The 26800-nt window shown below is 43.6% G+C and overlaps 29 non-coding genes across 29 annotated transcripts; 22 read left to right on the top strand and 7 right to left on the bottom strand.

The window, feature by feature from the left end:
• The first annotated feature begins 78 nt into the window (after positions 1 to 78).
• TRNAT-CGU (transfer RNA threonine (anticodon CGU)) lies at positions 79 to 150 on the top strand. The gene has a single exon. It is a non-coding gene; the product is annotated as a tRNA-Thr (tRNA).
• A 1488-nt stretch (positions 151 to 1638) lies between these two features.
• TRNAI-UAU (transfer RNA isoleucine (anticodon UAU)) lies at positions 1639 to 1733 on the bottom strand. Its single transcript has 2 exons — positions 1696 to 1733; positions 1639 to 1674 (listed from the first exon to the last, which is right to left on the bottom strand). It is a non-coding gene; the product is annotated as a tRNA-Ile (tRNA).
• Positions 1734 to 2213: 480 nt separating this feature from the next.
• TRNAS-GCU (transfer RNA serine (anticodon GCU)) lies at positions 2214 to 2290 on the top strand. The gene has a single exon. It is a non-coding gene; the product is annotated as a tRNA-Ser (tRNA).
• A 465-nt stretch (positions 2291 to 2755) lies between these two features.
• Positions 2756 to 2827, top strand: TRNAT-UGU (transfer RNA threonine (anticodon UGU)). The gene has a single exon. It is a non-coding gene; the product is annotated as a tRNA-Thr (tRNA).
• A 687-nt stretch (positions 2828 to 3514) lies between these two features.
• Positions 3515 to 3596, top strand: TRNAS-GCU (transfer RNA serine (anticodon GCU)). The gene has a single exon. It is a non-coding gene; the product is annotated as a tRNA-Ser (tRNA).
• A 546-nt stretch (positions 3597 to 4142) lies between these two features.
• Positions 4143 to 4214, top strand: TRNAT-CGU (transfer RNA threonine (anticodon CGU)). The gene has a single exon. It is a non-coding gene; the product is annotated as a tRNA-Thr (tRNA).
• Positions 4215 to 5702: 1488 nt separating this feature from the next.
• On the bottom strand, positions 5703 to 5797 carry TRNAI-UAU (transfer RNA isoleucine (anticodon UAU)). The gene is made up of 2 exons: positions 5760 to 5797; positions 5703 to 5738 (listed from the first exon to the last, which is right to left on the bottom strand). It is a non-coding gene; the product is annotated as a tRNA-Ile (tRNA).
• Positions 5798 to 6819: 1022 nt separating this feature from the next.
• Positions 6820 to 6891, top strand: TRNAT-UGU (transfer RNA threonine (anticodon UGU)). The gene has a single exon. It is a non-coding gene; the product is annotated as a tRNA-Thr (tRNA).
• Positions 6892 to 7578: 687 nt separating this feature from the next.
• Positions 7579 to 7660, top strand: TRNAS-GCU (transfer RNA serine (anticodon GCU)). The gene has a single exon. It is a non-coding gene; the product is annotated as a tRNA-Ser (tRNA).
• A 546-nt stretch (positions 7661 to 8206) lies between these two features.
• TRNAT-CGU (transfer RNA threonine (anticodon CGU)) lies at positions 8207 to 8278 on the top strand. The gene has a single exon. It is a non-coding gene; the product is annotated as a tRNA-Thr (tRNA).
• Positions 8279 to 9766: 1488 nt separating this feature from the next.
• On the bottom strand, positions 9767 to 9861 carry TRNAI-UAU (transfer RNA isoleucine (anticodon UAU)). The gene is made up of 2 exons: positions 9824 to 9861; positions 9767 to 9802 (listed from the first exon to the last, which is right to left on the bottom strand). It is a non-coding gene; the product is annotated as a tRNA-Ile (tRNA).
• Positions 9862 to 10341: 480 nt separating this feature from the next.
• TRNAS-GCU (transfer RNA serine (anticodon GCU)) lies at positions 10342 to 10418 on the top strand. Its single transcript has one exon. It is a non-coding gene; the product is annotated as a tRNA-Ser (tRNA).
• Positions 10419 to 10883: 465 nt separating this feature from the next.
• On the top strand, positions 10884 to 10955 carry TRNAT-UGU (transfer RNA threonine (anticodon UGU)). Its single transcript has one exon. It is a non-coding gene; the product is annotated as a tRNA-Thr (tRNA).
• A 1318-nt stretch (positions 10956 to 12273) lies between these two features.
• On the top strand, positions 12274 to 12345 carry TRNAT-CGU (transfer RNA threonine (anticodon CGU)). Its single transcript has one exon. It is a non-coding gene; the product is annotated as a tRNA-Thr (tRNA).
• Positions 12346 to 13833: 1488 nt separating this feature from the next.
• TRNAI-UAU (transfer RNA isoleucine (anticodon UAU)) lies at positions 13834 to 13928 on the bottom strand. The gene is made up of 2 exons: positions 13891 to 13928; positions 13834 to 13869 (listed from the first exon to the last, which is right to left on the bottom strand). It is a non-coding gene; the product is annotated as a tRNA-Ile (tRNA).
• A 480-nt stretch (positions 13929 to 14408) lies between these two features.
• TRNAS-GCU (transfer RNA serine (anticodon GCU)) lies at positions 14409 to 14485 on the top strand. The gene has a single exon. It is a non-coding gene; the product is annotated as a tRNA-Ser (tRNA).
• Positions 14486 to 14950: 465 nt separating this feature from the next.
• Positions 14951 to 15022, top strand: TRNAT-UGU (transfer RNA threonine (anticodon UGU)). Its single transcript has one exon. It is a non-coding gene; the product is annotated as a tRNA-Thr (tRNA).
• Positions 15023 to 15709: 687 nt separating this feature from the next.
• On the top strand, positions 15710 to 15791 carry TRNAS-GCU (transfer RNA serine (anticodon GCU)). The gene has a single exon. It is a non-coding gene; the product is annotated as a tRNA-Ser (tRNA).
• A 546-nt stretch (positions 15792 to 16337) lies between these two features.
• TRNAT-CGU (transfer RNA threonine (anticodon CGU)) lies at positions 16338 to 16409 on the top strand. Its single transcript has one exon. It is a non-coding gene; the product is annotated as a tRNA-Thr (tRNA).
• Positions 16410 to 17908: 1499 nt separating this feature from the next.
• TRNAI-UAU (transfer RNA isoleucine (anticodon UAU)) lies at positions 17909 to 18003 on the bottom strand. The gene is made up of 2 exons: positions 17966 to 18003; positions 17909 to 17944 (listed from the first exon to the last, which is right to left on the bottom strand). It is a non-coding gene; the product is annotated as a tRNA-Ile (tRNA).
• Positions 18004 to 18483: 480 nt separating this feature from the next.
• TRNAS-GCU (transfer RNA serine (anticodon GCU)) lies at positions 18484 to 18560 on the top strand. The gene has a single exon. It is a non-coding gene; the product is annotated as a tRNA-Ser (tRNA).
• Positions 18561 to 19025: 465 nt separating this feature from the next.
• On the top strand, positions 19026 to 19097 carry TRNAT-UGU (transfer RNA threonine (anticodon UGU)). The gene has a single exon. It is a non-coding gene; the product is annotated as a tRNA-Thr (tRNA).
• A 687-nt stretch (positions 19098 to 19784) lies between these two features.
• On the top strand, positions 19785 to 19866 carry TRNAS-GCU (transfer RNA serine (anticodon GCU)). Its single transcript has one exon. It is a non-coding gene; the product is annotated as a tRNA-Ser (tRNA).
• A 546-nt stretch (positions 19867 to 20412) lies between these two features.
• On the top strand, positions 20413 to 20484 carry TRNAT-CGU (transfer RNA threonine (anticodon CGU)). The gene has a single exon. It is a non-coding gene; the product is annotated as a tRNA-Thr (tRNA).
• A 1488-nt stretch (positions 20485 to 21972) lies between these two features.
• Positions 21973 to 22067, bottom strand: TRNAI-UAU (transfer RNA isoleucine (anticodon UAU)). Its single transcript has 2 exons — positions 22030 to 22067; positions 21973 to 22008 (listed from the first exon to the last, which is right to left on the bottom strand). It is a non-coding gene; the product is annotated as a tRNA-Ile (tRNA).
• Positions 22068 to 23090: 1023 nt separating this feature from the next.
• Positions 23091 to 23162, top strand: TRNAT-UGU (transfer RNA threonine (anticodon UGU)). Its single transcript has one exon. It is a non-coding gene; the product is annotated as a tRNA-Thr (tRNA).
• Positions 23163 to 23849: 687 nt separating this feature from the next.
• Positions 23850 to 23931, top strand: TRNAS-GCU (transfer RNA serine (anticodon GCU)). Its single transcript has one exon. It is a non-coding gene; the product is annotated as a tRNA-Ser (tRNA).
• Positions 23932 to 24477: 546 nt separating this feature from the next.
• On the top strand, positions 24478 to 24549 carry TRNAT-CGU (transfer RNA threonine (anticodon CGU)). The gene has a single exon. It is a non-coding gene; the product is annotated as a tRNA-Thr (tRNA).
• Positions 24550 to 26037: 1488 nt separating this feature from the next.
• Positions 26038 to 26132, bottom strand: TRNAI-UAU (transfer RNA isoleucine (anticodon UAU)). Its single transcript has 2 exons — positions 26095 to 26132; positions 26038 to 26073 (listed from the first exon to the last, which is right to left on the bottom strand). It is a non-coding gene; the product is annotated as a tRNA-Ile (tRNA).
• Positions 26133 to 26800: the final 668 nt, after the last annotated feature.

Below are 26800 nucleotides of genomic sequence, written 5' to 3'. Positions count from 1 at the left end.
ATATACCTGGAGATCTACCTAGGTAAAACCCATGGTTTCTTTGCACTTTCTGTTGTTGGCTGTGAGCAAGCAGCAGGTGGCCTTGTAGCTCAGTGGCAGAGCACTGGTCTCGTAAACCAGGGGTCATGAGTTCAAACCTCATCAGGGCCTCGGGCGGATTATTTTCAAAAAGCACGGGGAAGAGAAGCCAGAGTTGCACCATCTACAGAGAACCTTTTATGACGGGATGCATCCTCATAATTGAAGTCTTCCACAGAAGGAGTGAAATAGAGTTCGAGAGGAAGGCCTAATGTTTTCAGGCAAAGACTGACAAAAACCTTGCAATGTCGCATGTAGCTGCTTTGGTGAAAAGACTGTTCAAGTACACAATGCAACGGAGGGGTGTTCCCCATCTCCATACAATCATCTCTTTGATAATGTAAACGTGCCAGGCGTGTTGAAAGACAAAGACAGACACAACCGCACATACCAGTTGAAGAAAGACAGCCAGCAAACACATTTGTATAGAGGTAAGCAAGCCTCAATTAGAGATGTGAGTCCCTCCGTTTCTGCGGGAGTCCACAAGTTTAATAAAAAATGAACACATATCTTTCATGTTCTAATGATTACCAATCTTTCTGATTAGCTCTGCATAGCTCCAATGGCTATGTGTGTGTGTGTGTGTGTATGTGCCCGTGTGTGTAGGGGAAGGGGTCGGTAGATGTGTTCACGCAGAGCAAGTTGCATACATCGCCAACAGCCATTCTCTCCTGCTCCTGTGCATCCAGTTCGGAAGCGAACCCACCCAATTGTTCTATATGTCTGCTACCCTGACCGCATTCACACATCATTGGCTATTAGTATGCAGCTTGTGGGCGCTGTCAATGGGATATAAGCACCATTCCCCATGTCTGCAATAGCTAGACCAGATTCTGAGGTATGATGAGCAGGGGTCCAGGCACTTCGCCTGACAAACGCCGGGCTTAGCCCTGCCGGGCCTAGCCCTGAGGGGCCTAACTGGGCATGGCCCTGTGTAAGGTAGGGTGAGCAGGGGACCACTTGCAACTAACCTTCGGCACCAATCAGGCATGGAGAGGTCTGTGCAAATGCCCAGCCCTTTAGCAATCTCGATCTGCAAAACCTTCAACTCCTAATTCTCATGGCTCCCAGAAGCCCTAGCCCATATGCAAATGAGGCGAGTTCCTATCAGCATCCTTGTTCTGCTTGATTTTATCAAAGTGACTGCCTGATTAGTGAAAGGGTATTTATTCTCAGAGGTTTGCTTCAAAGGCGATAATGCAGTAAATAGACAACATTATTCTTTGTAAGTTGATATTGTCTCCTGGATCCTACTCCAGTAACCCTTTTTCTACCTTTACAAATGTCTTCCGTAAGTGGTGCTCAGCAGAAAATGGAGTATAATAACAGTTGACATTTTTTATTTTCTGTTCTATTTTCAAAAACCCTCCGTAGCTGTATTTAAAGCGCAAACACCCCATAAATAACTTGCAATGAGTATTCCATGTCTAAAAGGCAGAGGAGCTGTCATACAACATTAACTGACAATCAAGGAAACCTTGAGGTGAACCAAAAAATGTCCAGAACATTTATTGGTTCAATAATTCAGTTTTGAGGTGAATTAGTAAAAAGTTCCAAAGTTGCTCCAGGTGAGGCTTGAACTCACAACCTCGGCATTGCTCACTGCATGTACTGCTGTATAAGTACCGCGCGCTAACCGATTGCGCCACTGGAGCTGCTGTGTTTTGGTTTTCAACATGAAACTACACCCACAAACACACACACAAGTGTACAAAAGCACCCACAAGCTCTGGCATTGTCTTTTTAGCTGACACCAAATTATGGGTGCCTTGTAGTGCCCATATTGTGCCACTGGAGCTTACCTTTTAGCCTGATATACACTTTGCCACTGATGTTCAGCCAATGGTGCAGTCAAATGTCCCTTCTACATTTTTGTCATGCTGCAGGCAGTGCCACTGGAGCCAGCATGATGCTCTTCCTCATATTCAACACGTGTCAATTGAAACACCTCCCAATGTCATCTTGGCGATGCCTATAAACACCCCAGGACTTTGATGAATTTTTCTCAACAGCAAGTGAGGCAGTTTTCCTGCAAACGGCTGGATGTACCTCAACAAGGAACGCATTGTGGTTCTATTTTGAAGATGTTTGTGTTATTACCTGTAAAGACTTGAATGCCTAACATAATCCCTGTAGACGAGGTGGCCGAGTGGTTAAGGCGATGGACTGCTAATCTACTGTACACGCGTGGTTTCGAATCCCACCTTTGTCGATTTTAACTTTTGAAATCTTTTTTAAACATCTGCATTGCTCTAAGCACCATTGCCATTGGCTTTCAAAGAACATACAGACAAAAGTGAAAATATGCATGTTAGTTGATTAAGAAGGACACAAACAAGGTTGTCGTGTTACTGGCAGGAATGCAATCTGCTGTGCTTGACTACCCTTTGAGCCAGAATCCGGATAGAAATTTAAAAAAGCAAAGGTAATATCCATATTGTCTCTCTGCTGCCATGTACATGTTTTTTTCAACTTTCACGCATCACATCTCCTCATTAGTCACCCTAAAATTGCACGGAATACGCACAAATTAGCTGCTCCTCAAAAAATCGGCCAGAAAAAAACAGGTCAAATCACAATCATATACATACATTCTCACACACCCTTCAAATATGTCTACCCAGTAAACATCATGTTGTGTGCTCGTTGTGTTGCTGTTATGCGTCGTAACCTGAGGGGCTCTGTAGCTCAGTGGCAGAGCACTGGTCTTGTAAACCAGGGGTCGTGAGTTCGATCCTCATCAGGGCCTCCAAATGGTAATTTTCTTGAACATTGTTGAATAGGAACTGATATTGCACATTGTACCTGTGCAACCTTTTACCAATGGATTCGGGCCTATGACAAAGCCACAAGCGCAAGGTGTCTGAATAGTCTGTGGGGAAGGTCGGCTTTCTGGACCTAATTTCTTCAAGAAAAAGACCTTGATAATCTTGTGATGACAGATGCAGATGATCACGGTGAAGCCCTTACTCTATTGAACAGTACAGCGGTTCTGGGTTGCACGCCTTTCTCTATTTTCAGGGACGTTGATGTGGCAAAATTTAATTGGAAAAGGGTTATTGCCATCACTCACTATTTAAATTCAATGACATCACAGGAAGCAGCAGCATCTGAACTTTGATCTTGGCTGGAAACGTTGAATGATGCCAAACACTGGGAAACTGGAGCTTGCGTTATGCTGGTTTTACTACTAATGGTGTGCCATACGGAAGCTCAAGCACCTTCCTCTGGATTAGTGTTGTGAACCCTCCAGGAGCTCTTGTTATATTTTTCTGAACTTCAACTTGATGTGTTTATCTATCAATGGCCGGGTAAGGAAGAACGAGTCAACGATCTTGTTTCTATTATGACAAACATGATCTATTTTTCACTGACTTTGCACCACCATTGTTTTATCTCTTCTTTAAGCATGGGATTCGAGCACCGTTCCCAAACATACGAGGTGGCCGAGTGGTTAAGGCGATGGACTGCTAATCCATTATGCTCTGCACGCGTGGGTTCGAATCCCACCTTCGTCGTATTTTTTCTTTATAGTCTGCATTTAAACATAGACCAAAGTCTTTCAACCTCCCTGTGAAAGACAGGAATGAGTACAGATATGGAAATAGAGATGTAAAAATAAGTTCATTGGTGCAGGCGGAGAATGAAATTAGTCAAAGACTTTCCTCGTAGGTTTCCATTCTTTACTATTATAGGAGCCAAAATCAGCGCAGTTAGTAAACTCCCAAGCTTACATCCCAAATTCTTTTTTCTTTTAGTTGTCTGCCTTTTACATGTTCATTTTGCCATCATTCTGACCTGCTATCTAAACTCATGAACCTGTTCAGCATCCTACTCAATACATACATACCCGTAAAAGTACATACTCAAACGCATACCGACAATGTATCACCAACATAAGCACACACGCTTTCGCAAATCAGATGTATGATGACGTACTGAACACATGCAGAGATATACAGCCATTTTTACACAACCAGAAATTCATATACCTGGAGATCTACCTAGGTAAAACCCATGGTTTCTTTGCACTTTCTGTTGTTGGCTGTGAGCAAGCAGCAGGTGGCCTTGTAGCTCAGTGGCAGAGCACTGGTCTCGTAAACCAGGGGTCATGAGTTCAAACCTCATCAGGGCCTCGGGCGGATTATTTTCAAAAAGCACGGGGAAGAGAAGCCAGAGTTGCACCATCTACAGAGAACCTTTTATGACGGGATGCATCCTCATAATTGAAGTCTTCCACAGAAGGAGTGAAATAGAGTTCGAGAGGAAGGCCTAATGTTTTCAGGCAAAGACTGACAAAAACCTTGCAATGTCGCATGTAGCTGCTTTGGTGAAAAGACTGTTCAAGTACACAATGCAACGGAGGGGTGTTCCCCATCTCCATACAATCATCTCTTTGATAATGTAAACGTGCCAGGCGTGTTGAAAGACAAAGACAGACACAACCGCACATACCAGTTGAAGAAAGACAGCCAGCAAACACATTTGTATAGAGGTAAGCAAGCCTCAATTAGAGATGTGAGTCCCTCCGTTTCTGCGGGAGTCCACAAGTTTAATAAAAAATGAACACATATCTTTCATGTTCTAATGATTACCAATCTTTCTGATTAGCTCTGCATAGCTCCAATGGCTATGTGTGTGTGTGTGTGTGTATGTGCCCGTGTGTGTAGGGGAAGGGGTCGGTAGATGTGTTCACGCAGAGCAAGTTGCATACATCGCCAACAGCCATTCTCTCCTGCTCCTGTGCATCCAGTTCGGAAGCGAACCCACCCAATTGTTCTATATGTCTGCTACCCTGACCGCATTCACACATCATTGGCTATTAGTATGCAGCTTGTGGGCGCTGTCAATGGGATATAAGCACCATTCCCCATGTCTGCAATAGCTAGACCAGATTCTGAGGTATGATGAGCAGGGGTCCAGGCACTTCGCCTGACAAACGCCGGGCTTAGCCCTGCCGGGCCTAGCCCTGAGGGGCCTAACTGGGCATGGCCCTGTGTAAGGTAGGGTGAGCAGGGGACCACTTGCAACTAACCTTCGGCACCAATCAGGCATGGAGAGGTCTGTGCAAATGCCCAGCCCTTTAGCAATCTCGATCTGCAAAACCTTCAACTCCTAATTCTCATGGCTCCCAGAAGCCCTAGCCCATATGCAAATGAGGCGAGTTCCTATCAGCATCCTTGTTCTGCTTGATTTTATCAAAGTGACTGCCTGATTAGTGAAAGGGTATTTATTCTCAGAGGTTTGCTTCAAAGGCGATAATGCAGTAAATAGACAACATTATTCTTTGTAAGTTGATATTGTCTCCTGGATCCTACTCCAGTAACCCTTTTTCTACCTTTACAAATGTCTTCCGTAAGTGGTGCTCAGCAGAAAATGGAGTATAATAACAGTTGACATTTTTTATTTTCTGTTCTATTTTCAAAAACCCTCCGTAGCTGTATTTAAAGCGCAAACACCCCATAAATAACTTGCAATGAGTATTCCATGTCTAAAAGGCAGAGGAGCTGTCATACAACATTAACTGACAATCAAGGAAACCTTGAGGTGAACCAAAAAATGTCCAGAACATTTATTGGTTCAATAATTCAGTTTTGAGGTGAATCAGTAAAAAGTTCCAAAGTTGCTCCAGGTGAGGCTTGAACTCACAACCTCGGCATTGCTCACTGCATGTACTGCTGTATAAGTACCGCGCGCTAACCGATTGCGCCACTGGAGCTGCTGTGTTTTGGTTTTCGACATGAAACTACACCCACAAACACACACACAAGTGTACAAAAGCACCCACAAGCTCTGGCATTGTCTTTTTAGCTGACACCAAATTATGGGTGCCTTGTAGTGCCCATATTGTGCCACTGGAGCTTACCTTTTAGCCTGATATACACTTTGCCACTGATGTTCAGCCAATGGTGCAGTCAAATGTCCCTTCTACATTTTTGTCATGCTGCAGGCAGTGCCACTGGAGCCAGCATGATGCTCTTCCTCATATTCAACACGTGTCAATTGAAACACCTCCCAATGTCATCTTGGCGATGCCTATAAACACCCCAGGACTTTGATGAATTTTTCTCAACAGCAAGTGAGGCAGTTTTCCTGCAAACGGCTGGATGTACCTCAACAAGGAACGCATTGTGGTTCTATTTTGAAGATGTTTGTGTTATTACCTGTAAAGACTTGAATGCCTAACATAATCCCTGTAGACGAGGTGGCCGAGTGGTTAAGGCGATGGACTGCTAATCTGCTGTACACGTGTGGTTTCGAATCCCACCTTTGTCGATTTTAACTTTTGAAATCTTTTTTAAACATCTGCATTGCTCTAAGCACCATTGCCATTGGCTTTCAAAGAACATACAGACAAAAGTGAAAATATGCATGTTAGCTGATTAAGAAGGACACAAACAAGGTTGTCGTGTTACTGGCAGGAATGCAATCTGCTGTGCTTGACTACCCTTTGAGCCAGAATCCGGATAGAAATTTAAAAAAGCAAAGGTAATATCCATATTGTCTCTCTGCTGCCATGTACATGTTTTTTTCAACTTTCACGCATCACATCTCCTCATTAGTCACCCTAAAATTGCACGGAATACGCACAAATTAGCTGCTCCTCAAAAAATCGGCCAGAAAAAAACAGGTCAAATCACAATCATATACATACATTCTCACACACCCTTCAAATATGTCTACCCAGTAAACATCATGTTGTGTGCTCGTTGTGTTGCTGTTATGCGTCGTAACCTGAGGGGCTCTGTAGCTCAGTGGCAGAGCACTGGTCTTGTAAACCAGGGGTCGTGAGTTCGATCCTCATCAGGGCCTCCAAATGGTAATTTTCTTGAACATTGTTGAATAGGAACTGATATTGCACATTGTACCTGTGCAACCTTTTACCAATGGATTCGGGCCTATAACAAAGCCACAAGCGCAAGGTGTCTGAATAGTCTGTGGGGAAGGTCGGCTTTCTGGACATAATTTCTTCAAGAAAAAGACCTTGATAATCTTGTGATGACAGATGCAGATGATCACGGTGAAGCCCTTACTCTATTGAACAGTACAGCGGTTCTGGGTTGCACGCCTTTCTCTATTTTCAGGGACGTTGATGTGGCAAAATTTAATTGGAAAAGGGTTATTGCCATCACTCACTATTTAAATTCAATGACATCACAGGAAGCAGCAGCATCTGAACTTTGATCTTGGCTGGAAACGTTGAATGATGCCAAACACTGGGAAACTGGAGCTTGCGTTATGCTGGTTTTACTACTAATGGTGTGCCATACGGAAGCTCAAGCACCTTCCTCTGGATTAGTGTTGTGAACCCTCCAGGAGCTCTTGTTATATTTTTCTGAACTTCAACTTGATGTGTTTATCTATCAATGGCCGGGTAAGGAAGAACGAGTCAACGATCTTGTTTCTATTATGACAAACATGATCTATTTTTCACTGACTTTGCACCACCATTGTTTTATCTCTTCTTTAAGCATGGGACTCGAGCACTGTTCCCAAACAGACGAGGTGGCCGAGTGGTTAAGGCGATGGACTGCTAATCCATTGTGCTCTGCACGCGTGGGTTCGAATCCCACCTTCGTCGTATTTTTTCTTTATAGTCTGCATTTAAACATAGACCAAAGTCTTTCAACCTCCCTGTGAAAGACAGGAATGAGTACAGATATGGAAATAGAGATGTAAAAATAAGTTCATTGGTGCAGGCGGAGAATGAAATTAGTCAAAGACTTTCCTCGTAGGTTTCCATTCTTTACTATTATAGGAGCCAAAATCAGCGCAGTTAGTAAACTCCCAAGCTTACATCCCAAATTCTTTTTTCTTTTAGTTGTCTGCCTTTTACATGTTCCTTTTGCCATCATTCTGACCTGCTATCTAAACTCATGAACCTGTTCAGCATCCTACTCAATACATACATACCCGTAAAAGTACATACTCAAACGCATACCGACAATGTATCACCAACATAAGCACACACGCTTTCGCAAATCAGATGTATGATGACGTACTGAACACATGCAGAGATATACAGCCATTTTTACACAACCAGAAATTCATATACCTGGAGATCTACCTAGGTAAAACCCATGGTTTCTTTGCACTTTCTGTTGTTGGCTGTGAGCAAGCAGCAGGTGGCCTTGTAGCTCAGTGGCAGAGCACTGGTCTCGTAAACCAGGGGTCATGAGTTCAAACCTCATCAGGGCCTCAGGTGGATTATTTTCAAAAAGCACGGGGAAGAGAAGCCAGAGTTGCACCATCTACAGAGAACCTTTTATGACGGGATGCATCCTCATAATTGAAGTCTTCCACAGAAGGAGTGAAATAGAGTTCGAGAGGAAGGCCTAATGTTTTCAGGCAAAGACTGACAAAAACCTTGCAATGTCGCATGTAGCTGCTTTGGTGAAAAGACTGTTCAAGTTCACAATGCAACGGAGGGGTGTTCCCCATCTCCATACAATCATCTCTTTGATAATGTAAACGTGCCAGGCGTGTTGAAAGACAAAGACAGACACAACCGCACATACCAGTTGAAGAAAGACAGCCAGCAAACACATTTGTATAGAGGTAAGCAAGCCTCAATTAGAGATGTGAGTCCCTCCGTTTCTGCGGGAGTCCACAAGTTTATTAAAAAATGAACACATATCTTTCATGTTCTAATGATTACCAATCTTTCTGATTAGCTCTGCATAGCTCCAATGGCTATGTGTGTGTGTGTGTGTGTATGTGCCCGTGTGTGTAGGGGAAGGGGTCGGTAGATGTGTTCACGCAGAGCAAGTTGCATACATCGCCAACAGCCATTCTCTCCTGCTCCTGTGCATCCAGTTCGGAAGCGAACCCACCCAATTGTTCTATATGTCTGCTACCCTGACCGCATTCACACATCATTGGCTATTAGTATGCAGCTTGTGGGCGCTGTCAATGGGATATAAGCACCATTCCCCATGTCTGCAATAGCTAGACCAGATTCTGAGGTATGATGAGCAGGGGTCCAGGCACTTCGCCTGACAAACGCCGGGCTTAGCCCTGCCGGGCCTAGCCCTGAGGGGCCTAACTGGGCATGGCCCTGTGTAAGGTAGGGTGAGCAGGGGACCACTTGCAACTAACCTTCGGCACCAATCAGGCATGGAGAGGTCTGTGCAAATGCCCAGCCCTTTAGCAATCTCGATCTGCAAAACCTTCAACTCCTAATTCTCATGGCTCCCAGAAGCCCTAGCCCATATGCAAATGAGGCGAGTTCCTATCAGCATCCTTGTTCTGCTTGATTTTATCAAAGTGACTGCCTGATTAGTGAAAGGGTATTTATTCTCAGAGGTTTGCTTCAAAGGCGATAATGCAGTAAATAGACAACATTATTCTTTGTAAGTTGATATTGTCTCCTGGATCCTACTCCAGTAACCCTTTTTCTACCTTTACAAATGTCTTCCGTAAGTGGTGCTCAGCAGAAAATGGAGTATAATAACAGTTGACATTTTTTATTTTCTGTTCTATTTTCAAAAACCCTCCGTAGCTGTATTTAAAGCGCAAACACCCCATAAATAACTTGCAATGAGTATTCCATGTCTAAAAGGCAGAGGAGCTGTCATACAACATTAACTGACAATCAAGGAAACCTTGAGGTGAACCAAAAAATGTCCAGAACATTTATTGGTTCAATAATTCAGTTTTGAGGTGAATTAGTAAAAAGTTCCAAAGTTGCTCCAGGTGAGGCTTGAACTCACAACCTCGGCATTGCTCACTGCATGTACTGCTGTATAAGTACCGCGCGCTAACCGATTGCGCCACTGGAGCTGCTGTGTTTTGGTTTTCAACATGAAACTACACCCACAAACACACACACAAGTGTACAAAAGCACCCACAAGCTCTGGCATTGTCTTTTTAGCTGACACCAAATTATGGGTGCCTTGTAGTGCCCATATTGTGCCACTGGAGCTTACCTTTTAGCCTGATATACACTTTGCCACTGATGTTCAGCCAATGGTGCAGTCAAATGTCCCTTCTACATTTTTGTCATGCTGCAGGCAGTGCCACTGGAGCCAGCATGATGCTCTTCCTCATATTCAACACGTGTCAATTGAAACACCTCCCAATGTCATCTTGGCGATGCCTATAAACACCCCAGGACTTTGATGAATTTTTCTCAACAGCAAGTGAGGCAGTTTTCCTGCAAACGGCTGGATGTACCTCAACAAGGAACGCATTGTGGTTCTATTTTGAAGATGTTTGTGTTATTACCTGTAAAGACTTGAATGCCTAACATAATCCCTGTAGACGAGGTGGCCGAGTGGTTAAGGCGATGGACTGCTAATCTACTGTACACGCGTGGTTTCGAATCCCACCTTTGTCGATTTTAACTTTTGAAATCTTTTTTAAACATCTGCATTGCTCTAAGCACCATTGCCATTGGCTTTCAAAGAACATACAGACAAAAGTGAAAATATGCATGTTAGTTGATTAAGAAGGACACAAACAAGGTTGTCGTGTTACTGGCAGGAATGCAATCTGCTGTGCTTGACTACCCTTTGAGCCAGAATCCGGATAGAAATTTAAAAAAGCAAAGGTAATATCCATATTGTCTCTCTGCTGCCATGTACATGTTTTTTTCAACTTTCACGCATCACATCTCCTCATTAGTCACCCTAAAATTGCACGGAATACGCACAAATTAGCTGCTCCTCAAAAAATCGGCCAGAAAAAAACAGGTCAAATCACAATCATATACATACATTCTCACACACCCTTCAAATATGTCTACCCAGTAAACATCATGTTGTGTGCTCGTTGTGTTGCTGTTATGCGTCGTAACCTGAGGGGCTCTGTAGCTCAGTGGCAGAGCACTGGTCTTGTAAACCAGGGGTCGTGAGTTCGATCCTCATCAGGGCCTCCAAATGGTAATTTTCTTGAACATTGTTGAATAGGAACTGATATTGCACATTGTACCTGTGCAACCTTTTACCAATGGATTCGGGCCTATAACAAAGCCACAAGCGCAAGGTGTCTGAATAGTCTGTGGGGAAGGTCGGCTTTCTGGACCTAATTTCTTCAAGAAAAAGACCTTGATAATCTTGTGATGACAGATGCAGATGATCACGGTGAAGCCCTTACTCTATTGAACAGTACAGCGGTTCTGGGTTGCACGCCTTTCTCTATTTTCAGGGACGTTGATGTGGCAAAATTTAATTGGAAAAGGGTTATTGCCATCACTCACTATTTAAATTCAATGACATCACAGGAAGCAGCAGCATCTGAACTTTGATCTTGGCTGGAAACGTTGAATGATGCCAAACACTGGGAAACTGGAGCTTGCGTTATGCTGGTTTTACTACTAATGGTGTGCCATACGGAAGCTCAAGCACCTTCCTCTGGATTAGTGTTGTGAACCCTCCAGGAGCTCTTGTTATATTTTTCTGAACTTCAACTTGATGTGTTTATCTATCAATGGCCGGGTAAGGAAGAACGAGTCAACGATCTTGTTTCTATTATGACAAACATGATCTATTTTTCACTGACTTTGCACCACCATTGTTTTATCTCTTCTTTAAGCATGGGATTCGAGCACCGTTCCCAAACATACGAGGTGGCTGAGTGGTTAAGGCGATGGACTGCTAGTCCATTATGCTCTGCACGCGTGGGTTCGAATCATCCCACCTTCGTTGTATTTTTTCTTTATAGTCTGCATTTAAACATAGACCAAAGTCTTTCAACCTCCCTGTGAAAGACAGGAATGAGTACAGATATGGAAATAGAGATGTAAAAATAAGTTCATTGGTGCAGGCGGAGAATGAAATTAGTCAAAGACTTTCCTCGTAGGTTTCCATTCTTTACTATTATAGGAGCCAAAATCAGCGCAGTTAGTAAACTCCCAAGCTTACATCCCAAATTCTTTTTTCTTTTAGTTGTCTGCCTTTTACATGTTCATTTTGCCATCATTCTGACCTGCTATCTAAACTCATGAACCTGTTCAGCATCCTACTCAATACATACATACCCGTAAAAGTACATACTCAAACGCATACCGACAATGTATCACCAACATAAGCACACACGCTTTCGCAAATCAGATGTATGATGACGTACTGAACACATGCAGAGATATACAGCCATTTTTACACAACCAGAAATTCATATACCTGGAGATCTACCTAGGTAAAACCCATGGTTTCTTTGCACTTTCTGTTGTTGGCTGTGAGCAAGCAGCAGGTGGCCTTGTAGCTCAGTGGCAGAGCACTGGTCTCGTAAACCAGGGGTCATGAGTTCAAACCTCATCAGGGCCTCGGGCGGATTATTTTCAAAAAGCACGGGGAAGAGAAGCCAGAGTTGCACCATCTACAGAGAACCTTTTATGACGGGATGCATCCTCATAATTGAAGTCTTCCACAGAAGGAGTGAAATAGAGTTCGAGAGGAAGGCCTAATGTTTTCAGGCAAAGACTGACAAAAACCTTGCAATGTCGCATGTAGCTGCTTTGGTGAAAAGACTGTTCAAGTACACAATGCAACGGAGGGGTGTTCCCCATCTCCATACAATCATCTCTTTGATAATGTAAACGTGCCAGGCGTGTTGAAAGACAAAGACAGACACAACCGCACATACCAGTTGAAGAAAGACAGCCAGCAAACACATTTGTATAGAGGTAAGCAAGCCTCAATTAGAGATGTGAGTCCCTCCGTTTCTGCGGGAGTCCACAAGTTTAATAAAAAATGAACACATATCTTTCATGTTCTAATGATTACCAATCTTTCTGATTAGCTCTGCATAGCTCCAATGGCTATGTGTGTGTGTGTGTGTGTATGTGCCCGTGTGTGTAGGGGAAGGGGTCGGTAGATGTGTTCACGCAGAGCAAGTTGCATACATCGCCAACAGCCATTCTCTCCTGCTCCTGTGCATCCAGTTCGGAAGCGAACCCACCCAATTGTTCTATATGTCTGCTACCCTGACCGCATTCACACATCATTGGCTATTAGTATGCAGCTTGTGGGCGCTGTCAATGGGATATAAGCACCATTCCCCATGTCTGCAATAGCTAGACCAGATTCTGAGGTATGATGAGCAGGGGTCCAGGCACTTCGCCTGACAAACGCCGGGCTTAGCCCTGCCGGGCCTAGCCCTGAGGGGCCTAACTGGGCATGGCCCTGTGTAAGGTAGGGTGAGCAGGGGACCACTTGCAACTAACCTTCGGCACCAATCAGGCATGGAGAGGTCTGTGCAAATGCCCAGCCCTTTAGCAATCTCGATCTGCAAAACCTTCAACTCCTAATTCTCATGGCTCCCAGAAGCCCTAGCCCATATGCAAATGAGGCGAGTTCCTATCAGCATCCTTGTTCTGCTTGATTTTATCAAAGTGACTGCCTGATTAGTGAAAGGGTATTTATTCTCAGAGGTTTGCTTCAAAGGCGATAATGCAGTAAATAGACAACATTATTCTTTGTAAGTTGATATTGTCTCCTGGATCCTACTCCAGTAACCCTTTTTCTACCTTTACAAATGTCTTCCGTAAGTGGTGCTCAGCAGAAAATGGAGTATAATAACAGTTGACATTTTTTATTTTCTGTTCTATTTTCAAAAACCCTCCGTAGCTGTATTTAAAGCGCAAACACCCCATAAATAACTTGCAATGAGTATTCCATGTCTAAAAGGCAGAGGAGCTGTCATACAACATTAACTGACAATCAAGGAAACCTTGAGGTGAACCAAAAAATGTCCAGAACATTTATTGGTTCAATAATTCAGTTTTGAGGTGAATTAGTAAAAAGTTCCAAAGTTGCTCCAGGTGAGGCTTGAACTCACAACCTCGGCATTGCTCACTGCATGTACTGCTGTATAAGTACCGCGCGCTAACCGATTGCGCCACTGGAGCTGCTGTGTTTTGGTTTTCGACATGAAACTACACCCACAAACACACACACAAGTGTACAAAAGCACCCACAAGCTCTGGCATTGTCTTTTTAGCTGACACCAAATTATGGGTGCCTTGTAGTGCCCATATTGTGCCACTGGAGCTTACCTTTTAGCCTGATATACACTTTGCCACTGATGTTCAGCCAATGGTGCAGTCAAATGTCCCTTCTACATTTTTGTCATGCTGCAGGCAGTGCCACTGGAGCCAGCATGATGCTCTTCCTCATATTCAACACGTGTCAATTGAAACACCTCCCAATGTCATCTTGGCGATGCCTATAAACACCCCAGGACTTTGATGAATTTTTCTCAACAGCAAGTGAGGCAGTTTTCCTGCAAACGGCTGGATGTACCTCAACAAGGAACGCATTGTGGTTCTATTTTGAAGATGTTTGTGTTATTACCTGTAAAGACTTGAATGCCTAACATAATCCCTGTAGACGAGGTGGCCGAGTGGTTAAGGCGATGGACTGCTAATCTACTGTACACGCGTGGTTTCGAATCCCACCTTTGTCGATTTTAACTTTTGAAATCTTTTTTAAACATCTGCATTGCTCTAAGCACCATTGCCATTGGCTTTCAAAGAACATACAGACAAAAGTGAAAATATGCATGTTAGTTGATTAAGAAGGACACAAACAAGGTTGTCGTGTTACTGGCAGGAATGCAATCTGCTGTGCTTGACTACCCTTTGAGCCAGAATCCGGATAGAAATTTAAAAAAGCAAAGGTAATATCCATATTGTCTCTCTGCTGCCATGTACATGTTTTTTTCAACTTTCACGCATCACATCTCCTCATTAGTCACCCTAAAATTGCACGGAATACGCACAAATTAGCTGCTCCTCAAAAAATCGGCCAGAAAAAAACAGGTCAAATCACAATCATATACATACATTCTCACACACCCTTCAAATATGTCTACCCAGTAAACATCATGTTGTGTGCTCGTTGTGTTGCTGTTATGCGTCGTAACCTGAGGGGCTCTGTAGCTCAGTGGCAGAGCACTGGTCTTGTAAACCAGGGGTCGTGAGTTCGATCCTCATCAGGGCCTCCAAATGGTAATTTTCTTGAACATTGTTGAATAGGAACTGATATTGCACATTGTACCTGTGCAACCTTTTACCAATGGATTCGGGCCTATAACAAAGCCACAAGCGCAAGGTGTCTGAATAGTCTGTGGGGAAGGTCGGCTTTCTGGACCTAATTTCTTCAAGAAAAAGACCTTGATAATCTTGTGATGACAGATGCAGATGATCACGGTGAAGCCCTTACTCTATTGAACAGTACAGCGGTTCTGGGTTGCACGCCTTTCTCTATTTTCAGGGACGTTGATGTGGCAAAATTTAATTGGAAAAGGGTTATTGCCATCACTCACTATTTAAATTCAATGACATCACAGGAAGCAGCAGCATCTGAACTTTGATCTTGGCTGGAAACGTTGAATGATGCCAAACACTGGGAAACTGGAGCTTGCGTTATGCTGGTTTTACTACTAATGGTGTGCCATACGGAAGCTCAAGCACCTTCCTCTGGATTAGTGTTGTGAACCCTCCAGGAGCTCTTGTTATATTTTTCTGAACTTCAACTTGATGTGTTTATCTATCAATGGCCGGGTAAGGAAGAACGAGTCAACGATCTTGTTTCTATTATGACAAACATGATCTATTTTTCACTGACTTTGCACCACCATTGTTTTATCTCTTCTTTAAGCATGGGACTCGAGCACTGTTCCCAAACAGACGAGGTGGCCGAGTGGTTAAGGCGATGGACTGCTAATCCATTGTGCTCTGCACGCGTGGGTTCGAATCCCACCTTCGTCGTATTTTTTCTTTATAGTCTGCATTTAAACATAGACCAAAGTCTTTCAACCTCCCTGTGAAAGACAGGAATGAGTACAGATATGGAAATAGAGATGTAAAAATAAGTTCATTGGTGCAGGCGGAGAATGAAATTAGTCAAAGACTTTCCTCGTAGGTTTCCATTCTTTACTATTATAGGAGCCAAAATCAGCGCAGTTAGTAAACTCCCAAGCTTACATCCCAAATTCTTTTTTCTTTTAGTTGTCTGCCTTTTACATGTTCCTTTTGCCATCATTCTGACCTGCTATCTAAACTCATGAACCTGTTCAGCATCCTACTCAATACATACATACCCGTAAAAGTACATACTCAAACGCATACCGACAATGTATCACCAACATAAGCACACACGCTTTCGCAAATCAGATGTATGATGACGTACTGAACACATGCAGAGATATACAGCCATTTTTACACAACCAGAAATTCATATACCTGGAGATCTACCTAGGTAAAACCCATGGTTTCTTTGCACTTTCTGTTGTTGGCTGTGAGCAAGCAGCAGGTGGCCTTGTAGCTCAGTGGCAGAGCACTGGTCTCGTAAACCAGGGGTCATGAGTTCAAACCTCATCAGGGCCTCAGGTGGATTATTTTCAAAAAGCACGGGGAAGAGAAGCCAGAGTTGCACCATCTACAGAGAACCTTTTATGACGGGATGCATCCTCATAATTGAAGTCTTCCACAGAAGGAGTGAAATAGAGTTCGAGAGGAAGGCCTAATGTTTTCAGGCAAAGACTGACAAAAACCTTGCAATGTCGCATGTAGCTGCTTTGGTGAAAAGACTGTTCAAGTTCACAATGCAACGGAGGGGTGTTCCCCATCTCCATACAATCATCTCTTTGATAATGTAAACGTGCCAGGCGTGTTGAAAGACAAAGACAGACACAACCGCACATACCAGTTGAAGAAAGACAGCCAGCAAACACATTTGTATAGAGGTAAGCAAGCCTCAATTAGAGATGTGAGTCCCTCCGTTTCTGCGGGAGTCCACAAGTTTATTAAAAAATGAACACATATCTTTCATGTTCTAATGATTACCAATCTTTCTGATTAGCTCTGCATAGCTCCAATGGCTATGTGTGTGTGTGTGTGTGTATGTGCCCGTGTGTGTAGGGGAAGGGGTCGGTAGATGTGTTCACGCAGAGCAAGTTGCATACATCGCCAACAGCCATTCTCTCCTGCTCCTGTGCATCCAGTTCGGAAGCGAACCCACCCAATTGTTCTATATGTCTGCTACCCTGACCGCATTCACACATCATTGGCTATTAGTATGCAGCTTGTGGGCGCTGTCAATGGGATATAAGCACCATTCCCCATGTCTGCAATAGCTAGACCAGATTCTGAGGTATGATGAGCAGGGGTCCAGGCACTTCGCCTGACGAACGCCTGACAAACGCCGGGCTTAGCCCTGCCGGGCCTAGCCCTGAGGGGCCTAACTGGGCATGGCCCTGTGTAAGGTAGGGTGAGCAGGGGACCACTTGCAACTAACCTTCGGCACCAATCAGGCATGGAGAGGTCTGTGCAAATGCCCAGCCCTTTAGCAATCTCGATCTGCAAAACCTTCAACTCCTAATTCTCATGGCTCCCAGAAGCCCTAGCCCATATGCAAATGAGGCGAGTTCCTATCAGCATCCTTGTTCTGCTTGATTTTATCAAAGTGACTGCCTGATTAGTGAAAGGGTATTTATTCTCAGAGGTTTGCTTCAAAGGCGATAATGCAGTAAATAGACAACATTATTCTTTGTAAGTTGATATTGTCTCCTGGATCCTACTCCAGTAACCCTTTTTCTACCTTTACAAATGTCTTCCGTAAGTGGTGCTCAGCAGAAAATGGAGTATAATAACAGTTGACATTTTTTATTTTCTGTTCTATTTTCAAAAACCCTCCGTAGCTGTATTTAAAGCGCAAACACCCCATAAATAACTTGCAATGAGTATTCCATGTCTAAAAGGCAGAGGAGCTGTCATACAACATTAACTGACAATCAAGGAAACCTTGAGGTGAACCAAAAAATGTCCAGAACATTTATTGGTTCAATAATTCAGTTTTGAGGTGAATTAGTAAAAAGTTCCAAAGTTGCTCCAGGTGAGGCTTGAACTCACAACCTCGGCATTGCTCACTGCATGTACTGCTGTATAAGTACCGCGCGCTAACCGATTGCGCCACTGGAGCTGCTGTGTTTTGGTTTTCGACATGAAACTACACCCACAAACACACACACAAGTGTACAAAAGCACCCACAAGCTCTGGCATTGTCTTTTTAGCTGACACCAAATTATGGGTGCCTTGTAGTGCCCATATTGTGCCACTGGAGCTTACCTTTTAGCCTGATATACACTTTGCCACTGATGTTCAGCCAATGGTGCAGTCAAATGTCCCTTCTACATTTTTGTCATGCTGCAGGCAGTGCCACTGGAGCCAGCATGATGCTCTTCCTCATATTCAACACGTGTCAATTGAAACACCTCCCAATGTCATCTTGGCGATGCCTATAAACACCCCAGGACTTTGATGAATTTTTCTCAACAGCAAGTGAGGCAGTTTTCCTGCAAACGGCTGGATGTACCTCAACAAGGAACGCATTGTGGTTCTATTTTGAAGATGTTTGTGTTATTACCTGTAAAGACTTGAATGCCTAACATAATCCCTGTAGACGAGGTGGCCGAGTGGTTAAGGCGATGGACTGCTAATCTACTGTACACGCGTGGTTTCGAATCCCACCTTTGTCGATTTTAACTTTTGAAATCTTTTTTAAACATCTGCATTGCTCTAAGCACCATTGCCATTGGCTTTCAAAGAACATACAGACAAAAGTGAAAATATGCATGTTAGTTGATTAAGAAGGACACAAACAAGGTTGTCGTGTTACTGGCAGGAATGCAATCTGCTGTGCTTGACTACCCTTTGAGCCAGAATCCGGATAGAAATTTAAAAAAGCAAAGGTAATATCCATATTGTCTCTCTGCTGCCATGTACATGTTTTTTTCAACTTTCACGCATCACATCTCCTCATTAGTCACCCTAAAATTGCACGGAATACGCACAAATTAGCTGCTCCTCAAAAAATCGGCCAGAAAAAAACAGGTCAAATCACAATCATATACATACATTCTCACACACCCTTCAAATATGTCTACCCAGTAAACATCATGTTGTGTGCTCGTTGTGTTGCTGTTATGCGTCGTCACCTGAGGGGCTCTGTAGCTCAGTGGCAGAGCACTGGTCTTGTAAACCAGGGGTCGTGAGTTCGATCCTCATCAGGGCCTCCAAATGGTAATTTTCTTGAACATTGTTGAATAGGAACTGATATTGCACATTGTACCTGTGCAACCTTTTACCAATGGATTCGGGCCTATAACAAAGCCACAAGCGCAAGGTGTCTGAATAGTCTGTGGGGAAGGTCGGCTTTCTGGACCTAATTTCTTCAAGAAAAAGACCTTGATAATCTTGTGATGACAGATGCAGATGATCACGGTGAAGCCCTTACTCTATTGAACAGTACAGCGGTTCTGGGTTGCACGCCTTTCTCTATTTTCAGGGACGTTGATGTGGCAAAATTTAATTGGAAAAGGGTTATTGCCATCACTCACTATTTAAATTCAATGACATCACAGGAAGCAGCAGCATCTGAACTTTGATCTTGGCTGGAAACGTTGAATGATGCCAAACACTGGGAAACTGGAGCTTGCGTTATGCTGGTTTTACTACTAATGGTGTGCCATACGGAAGCTCAAGCACCTTCCTCTGGATTAGTGTTGTGAACCCTCCAGGAGCTCTTGTTATATTTTTCTGAACTTCAACTTGATGTGTTTATCTATCAATGGCCGGGTAAGGAAGAACGAGTCAACGATCTTGTTTCTATTATGACAAACATGATCTATTTTTCACTGACTTTGCACCACCATTGTTTTATCTCTTCTTTAAGCATGGGACTCGAGCACCGTTCCCAAACAGACGAGGTGGCCGAGTGGTTAAGGCGATGGACTGCTAATCCATTGTGCTCTGCACGCGTGGGTTCGAATCCCACCTTCGTCGTATTTTTTCTTTATAGTCTGCATTTAAACATAGACCAAAGTCTTTCAACCTCCCTGTGAAAGACAGGAATGAGTACAGATATGGAAATAGAGATGTAAAAATAAGTTCATTGGTGCAGGCGGAGAATGAAATTAGTCAAAGACTTTCCTCGTAGGTTTCCATTCTTTACTATTATAGGAGCCAAAATCAGCGCAGTTAGTAAACTCCCAAGCTTACATCCCAAATTCTTTTTTCTTTTAGTTGTCTGCCTTTTACATGTTCCTTTTGCCATCATTCTGACCTGCTATCTAAACTCATGAACCTGTTCAGCATCCTAGTCAATACATACATACCCGTAAAAGTACATACTCAAACGCATACCGACAATGTATCACCAACATAAGCACACACGCTTTCGCAAATCAGATGTATGATGACGTACTGAACACATGCAGAGATATACAGCCATTTTTACACAACCAGAAATTCATATACCTGGAGATCTACCTAGGTAAAACCCATGGTTTCTTTGCACTTTCTGTTGTTGGCTGTGAGCAAGCAGCAGGTGGCCTTGTAGCTCAGTGGCAGAGCACTGGTCTCGTAAACCAGGGGTCATGAGTTCAAACCTCATCAGGGCCTCGGGCGGATTATTTTCAAAAAGCACGGGGAAGAGAAGCCAGAGTTGCACCATCTACAGAGAACCTTTTATGACGGGATGCATCCTCATAATTGAAGTCTTCCACAGAAGGAGTGAAATAGAGTTCGAGAGGAAGGCCTAATGTTTTCAGGCAAAGACTGACAAAAACCTTGCAATGTCGCATGTAGCTGCTTTGGTGAAAAGACTGTTCAAGTTCACAATGCAACGGAGGGGTGTTCCCCATCTCCATACAATCATCTCTTTGATAATGTAAACGTGCCAGGCGTGTTGAAAGACAAAGACAGACACAACCGCACATACCAGTTGAAGAAAGACAGCCAGCAAACACATTTGTATAGAGGTAAGCAAGCCTCAATTAGAGATGTGAGTCCCTCCGTTTCTGCGGGAGTCCACAAGTTTAATAAAAAATGAACACATATCTTTCATGTTCTAATGATTACCAATCTTTCTGATTAGCTCTGCATAGCTCCAATGGCTATGTGTGTGTGTGTGTGTGTATGTGCCCGTGTGTGTAGGGGAAGGGGTCGGTAGATGTGTTCACGCAGAGCAAGTTGCATACATCGCCAACAGCCATTCTCTCCTGCTCCTGTGCATCCAGTTCGGAAGCGAACCCACCCAATTGTTCTATATGTCTGCTACCCTGACCGCATTCACACATCATTGGCTATTAGTATGCAGCTTGTGGGCGCTGTCAATGGGATATAAGCACCATTCCCCATGTCTGCAATAGCTAGACCAGATTCTGAGGTATGATGAGCAGGGGTCCAGGCACTTCGCCTGACAAACGCCGGGCTTAGCCCTGCCGGGCCTAGCCCTGAGGGGCCTAACTGGGCATGGCCCTGTGTAAGGTAGGGTGAGCAGGGGACCACTTGCAACTAACCTTCGGCACCAATCAGGCATGGAGAGGTCTGTGCAAATGCCCAGCCCTTTAGCAATCTCGATCTGCAAAACCTTCAACTCCTAATTCTCATGGCTCCCAGAAGCCCTAGCCCATATGCAAATGAGGCGAGTTCCTATCAGCATCCTTGTTCTGCTTGATTTTATCAAAGTGACTGCCTGATTAGTGAAAGGGTATTTATTCTCAGAGGTTTGCTTCAAAGGCGATAATGCAGTAAATAGACAACATTATTCTTTGTAAGTTGATATTGTCTCCTGGATCCTACTCCAGTAACCCTTTTTCTACCTTTACAAATGTCTTCCGTAAGTGGTGCTCAGCAGAAAATGGAGTATAATAACAGTTGACATTTTTTATTTTCTGTTCTATTTTCAAAAACCCTCCGTAGCTGTATTTAAAGCGCAAACACCGCATAAATAACTTGCAATGAGTATTCCATGTCTAAAAGGCAGAGGAGCTGTCATACAACATTAACTGACAATCAAGGAAACCTTGAGGTGAACCAAAAAATGTCCAGAACATTTATTGGTTCAATAATTCAGTTTTGAGGTGAATTAGTAAAAAGTTCCAAAGTTGCTCCAGGTGAGGCTTGAACTCACAACCTCGGCATTGCTCACTGCATGTACTGCTGTATAAGTACCGCGCGCTAACCGATTGCGCCACTGGAGCTGCTGTGTTTTGGTTTTCGACATGAAACTACACCCACAAACACACACACAAGTGTACAAAAGCACCCACAAGCTCTGGCATTGTCTTTTTAGCTGACACCAAATTATGGGTGCCTTGTAGTGCCCATATTGTGCCACTGGAGCTTACCTTTTAGCCTGATATACACTTTGCCACTGATGTTCAGCCAATGGTGCAGTCAAATGTCCCTTCTACATTTTTGTCATGCTGCAGGCAGTGCCACTGGAGCCAGCATGATGCTCTTCCTCATATTCAACACGTGTCAATTGAAACACCTCCCAATGTCATCTTGGCGATGCCTATAAACACCCCAGGACTTTGATGAATTTTTCTCAACAGCAAGTGAGGCAGTTTTCCTGCAAACGGCTGGATGTACCTCAACAAGGAACGCATTGTGGTTCTATTTTGAAGATGTTTGTGTTATTACCTGTAAAGACTTGAATGCCTAACATAATCCCTGTAGACGAGGTGGCCGAGTGGTTAAGGCGATGGACTGCTAATCTACTGTACACGCGTGGTTTTCGAATCCCACCTTTGTCGATTTTAACTTTTGAAATCTTTTTTAAACATCTGCATTGCTCTAAGCACCATTGCCATTGGCTTTCAAAGAACATACAGACAAAAGTGAAAATATGCATGTTAGTTGATTAAGAAGGACACAAACAAGGTTGTCGTGTTACTGGCAGGAATGCAATCTGCTGTGCTTGACTACCCTTTGAGCCAGAATCCGGATAGAAATTTAAAAAAGCAAAGGTAATATCCATATTGTCTCTCTGCTGCCATGTACATGTTTTTTTCAACTTTCACGCATCACATCTCCTCATTAGTCACCCTAAAATTGCACGGAATACGCACAAATTAGCTGCTCCTCAAAAAATCGGCCAGAAAAAAACAGGTCAAATCACAATCATATACATACATTCTCACACACCCTTCAAATATGTCTACCCAGTAAACATCATGTTGTGTGCTCGTTGTGTTGCTGTTATGCGTGGTAACCTGAGGGGCTCTGTAGCTCAGTGGCAGAGCACTGGTCTTGTAAACCAGGGGTCGTGAGTTCGATCCTCATCAGGGCCTCCAAATGGTAATTTTCTTGAACATTGTTGAATAGGAACTGATATTGCACATTGTACCTGTGCAACCTTTTACCAATGGATTCGGGCCTATAACAAAGCCACAAGCGCAAGGTGTCTGAATAGTCTGTGGGGAAGGTCGGCTTTCTGGACCTAATTTCTTCAAGAAAAAGACCTTGATAATCTTGTGATGACAGATGCAGATGATCACGGTGAAGCCCTTACTCTATTGAACAGTACAGCGGTTCTGGGTTGCACGCCTTTCTCTATTTTCAGGGACGTTGATGTGGCAAAATTTAATTGGAAAAGGGTTATTGCCATCACTCACTATTTAAATTCAATGACATCACAGGAAGCAGCAGCATCTGAACTTTGATCTTGGCTGGAAACGTTGAATGATGCCAAACACTGGGAAACTGGAGCTTGCGTTATGCTGGTTTTACTACTAATGGTGTGCCATACGGAAGCTCAAGCACCTTCCTCTGGATTAGTGTTGTGAACCCTCCAGGAGCTCTTGTTATATTTTTCTGAACTTCAACTTGATGTGTTTATCTATCAATGGCCGGGTAAGGAAGAACGAGTCAACGATCTTGTTTCTATTATGACAAACATGATCTATTTTTCACTGACTTTGCACCACCATTGTTTTATCTCTTCTTTAAGCATGGGACTCGAGCACCGTTCCCAAACAGACGAGGTGGCCGAGTGGTTAAGGCAATGGACTGCTAATCCATTGTGCTCTGCACGCGTGGGTTCGAATCCCACCTTCGTCGTATTTTTTCTTTATAGTCTGCATTTAAACATAGACCAAAGTCTTTCAACCTCCCTGTGAAAGACAGGAATGAGTACAGATATGGAAATAGAGATGTAAAAATAAGTTCATTGGTGCAGGCGGAGAATGAAATTAGTCAAAGACTTTCCTCGTAGGTTTCCATTCTTTACTATTATAGGAGCCAAAATCAGCGCAGTTAGTAAACTCCCAAGCTTACATCCCAAATTCTTTTTTCTTTTAGTTGTCTGCCTTTTACATGTTCCTTTTGCCATCATTCTGACCTGCTATCTAAACTCATGAACCTGTTCAGCATCCTAGTCAATACATACATACCCGTAAAAGTACATACTCAAACGCATACCGACAATGTATCACCAACATAAGCACACACGCTTTCGCAAATCAGATGTATGATGACGTACTGAACACATGCAGAGATATACAGCCATTTTTACACAACCAGAAATTCATATACCTGGAGATCTACCTAGGTAAAACCCATGGTTTCTTTGCACTTTCTGTTGTTGGCTGTGAGCAAGCAGCAGGTGGCCTTGTAGCTCAGTGGCAGAGCACTGGTCTCGTAAACCAGGGGTCATGAGTTCAAACCTCATCAGGGCCTCGGGCGGATTATTTTCAAAAAGCACGGGGAAGAGAAGCCAGAGTTGCACCATCTACAGAGAACCTTTTATGACGGGATGCATCCTCATAATTGAAGTCTTCCACAGAAGGAGTGAAATAGAGTTCGAGAGGAAGGCCTAATGTTTTCAGGCAAAGACTGACAAAAACCTTGCAATGTCGCATGTAGCTGCTTTGGTGAAAAGACTGTTCAAGTTCACAATGCAACGGAGGGGTGTTCCCCATCTCCATACAATCATCTCTTTGATAATGTAAACGTGCCAGGCGTGTTGAAAGACAAAGACAGACACAACCGCACATACCAGTTGAAGAAAGACAGCCAGCAAACACATTTGTATAGAGGTAAGCAAGCCTCAATTAGAGATGTGAGTCCCTCCGTTTCTGCGGGAGTCCACAAGTTTAATAAAAAATGAACACATATCTTTCATGTTCTAATGATTACCAATCTTTCTGATTAGCTCTGCATAGCTCCAATGGCTATGTGTGTGTGTGTGTGTGTATGTGCCCGTGTGTGTAGGGGAAGGGGTCGGTAGATGTGTTCACGCAGAGCAAGTTGCATACATCGCCAACAGCCATTCTCTCCTGCTCCTGTGCATCCAGTTCGGAAGCGAACCCACCCAATTGTTCTATATGTCTGCTACCCTGACCGCATTCACACATCATTGGCTATTAGTATGCAGCTTGTGGGCGCTGTCAATGGGATATAAGCACCATTCCCCATGTCTGCAATAGCTAGACCAGATTCTGAGGTATGATGAGCAGGGGTCCAGGCACTTCGCCTGACAAACGCCGGGCTTAGCCCTGCCGGGCCTAGCCCTGAGGGGCCTAACTGGGCATGGCCCTGTGTAAGGTAGGGTGAGCAGGGGACCACTTGCAACTAACCTTCGGCACCAATCAGGCATGGAGAGGTCTGTGCAAATGCCCAGCCCTTTAGCAATCTCGATCTGCAAAACCTTCAACTCCTAATTCTCATGGCTCCCAGAAGCCCTAGCCCATATGCAAATGAGGCGAGTTCCTATCAGCATCCTTGTTCTGCTTGATTTTATCAAAGTGACTGCCTGATTAGTGAAAGGGTATTTATTCTCAGAGGTTTGCTTCAAAGGCGATAATGCAGTAAATAGACAACATTATTCTTTGTAAGTTGATATTGTCTCCTGGATCCTACTCCAGTAACCCTTTTTCTACCTTTACAAATGTCTTCCGTAAGTGGTGCTCAGCAGAAAATGGAGTATAATAACAGTTGACATTTTTTATTTTCTGTTCTATTTTCAAAAACCCTCCGTAGCTGTATTTAAAGCGCAAACACCGCATAAATAACTTGCAATGAGTATTCCATGTCTAAAAGGCAGAGGAGCTGTCATACAACATTAACTGACAATCAAGGAAACCTTGAGGTGAACCAAAAAATGTCCAGAACATTTATTGGTTCAATAATTCAGTTTTGAGGTGAATTAGTAAAAAGTTCCAAAGTTGCTCCAGGTGAGGCTTGAACTCACAACCTCGGCATTGCTCACTGCATGTACTGCTGTATAAGTACCGCGCGCTAACCGATTGCGCCACTGGAGCTGCTGTGTTTTGGTTTTCGACATGAAACTACACCCACAAACACACACACAAGTGTACAAAAGCACCCACAAGCTCTGGCATTGTCTTTTTAGCTGACACCAAATTATGGGTGCCTTGTAGTGCCCATATTGTGCCACTGGAGCTTACCTTTTAGCCTGATATACACTTTGCCACTGATGTTCAGCCAATGGTGCAGTCAAATGTCCCTTCTACATTTTTGTCATGCTGCAGGCAGTGCCACTGGAGCCAGCATGATGCTCTTCCTCATATTCAACACGTGTCAATTGAAACACCTCCCAATGTCATCTTGGCGATGCCTATAAACACCCCAGGACTTTGATGAATTTTTCTCAACAGCAAGTGAGGCAGTTTTCCTGCAAACGGCTGGATGTACCTCAACAAGGAACGCATTGTGGTTCTATTTTGAAGATGTTTGTGTTATTACCTGTAAAGACTTGAATGCCTAACATAATCCCTGTAGACGAGGTGGCCGAGTGGTTAAGGCGATGGACTGCTAATCTACTGTACACGCGTGGTTTTCGAATCCCACCTTTGTCGATTTTAACTTTTGAAATCTTTTTTAAACATCTGCATTGCTCTAAGCACCATTGCCATTGGCTTTCAAAGAACATACAGACAAAAGTGAAAATATGCATGTTAGTTGATTA

The sequence above is a fragment of the Ambystoma mexicanum genome, chromosome 13 (genome assembly GCF_040938575.1).
Source record: "Ambystoma mexicanum isolate Mex_15411 chromosome 13, UKY_AmexF1_1, whole genome shotgun sequence".
NCBI lineage: Eukaryota > Metazoa > Chordata > Amphibia > Caudata > Ambystomatidae > Ambystoma > Ambystoma mexicanum.
The sequence above is the reverse complement of the archived record's forward strand: the minus strand, read 5'-3'. Positions and strand labels throughout refer to the sequence as shown.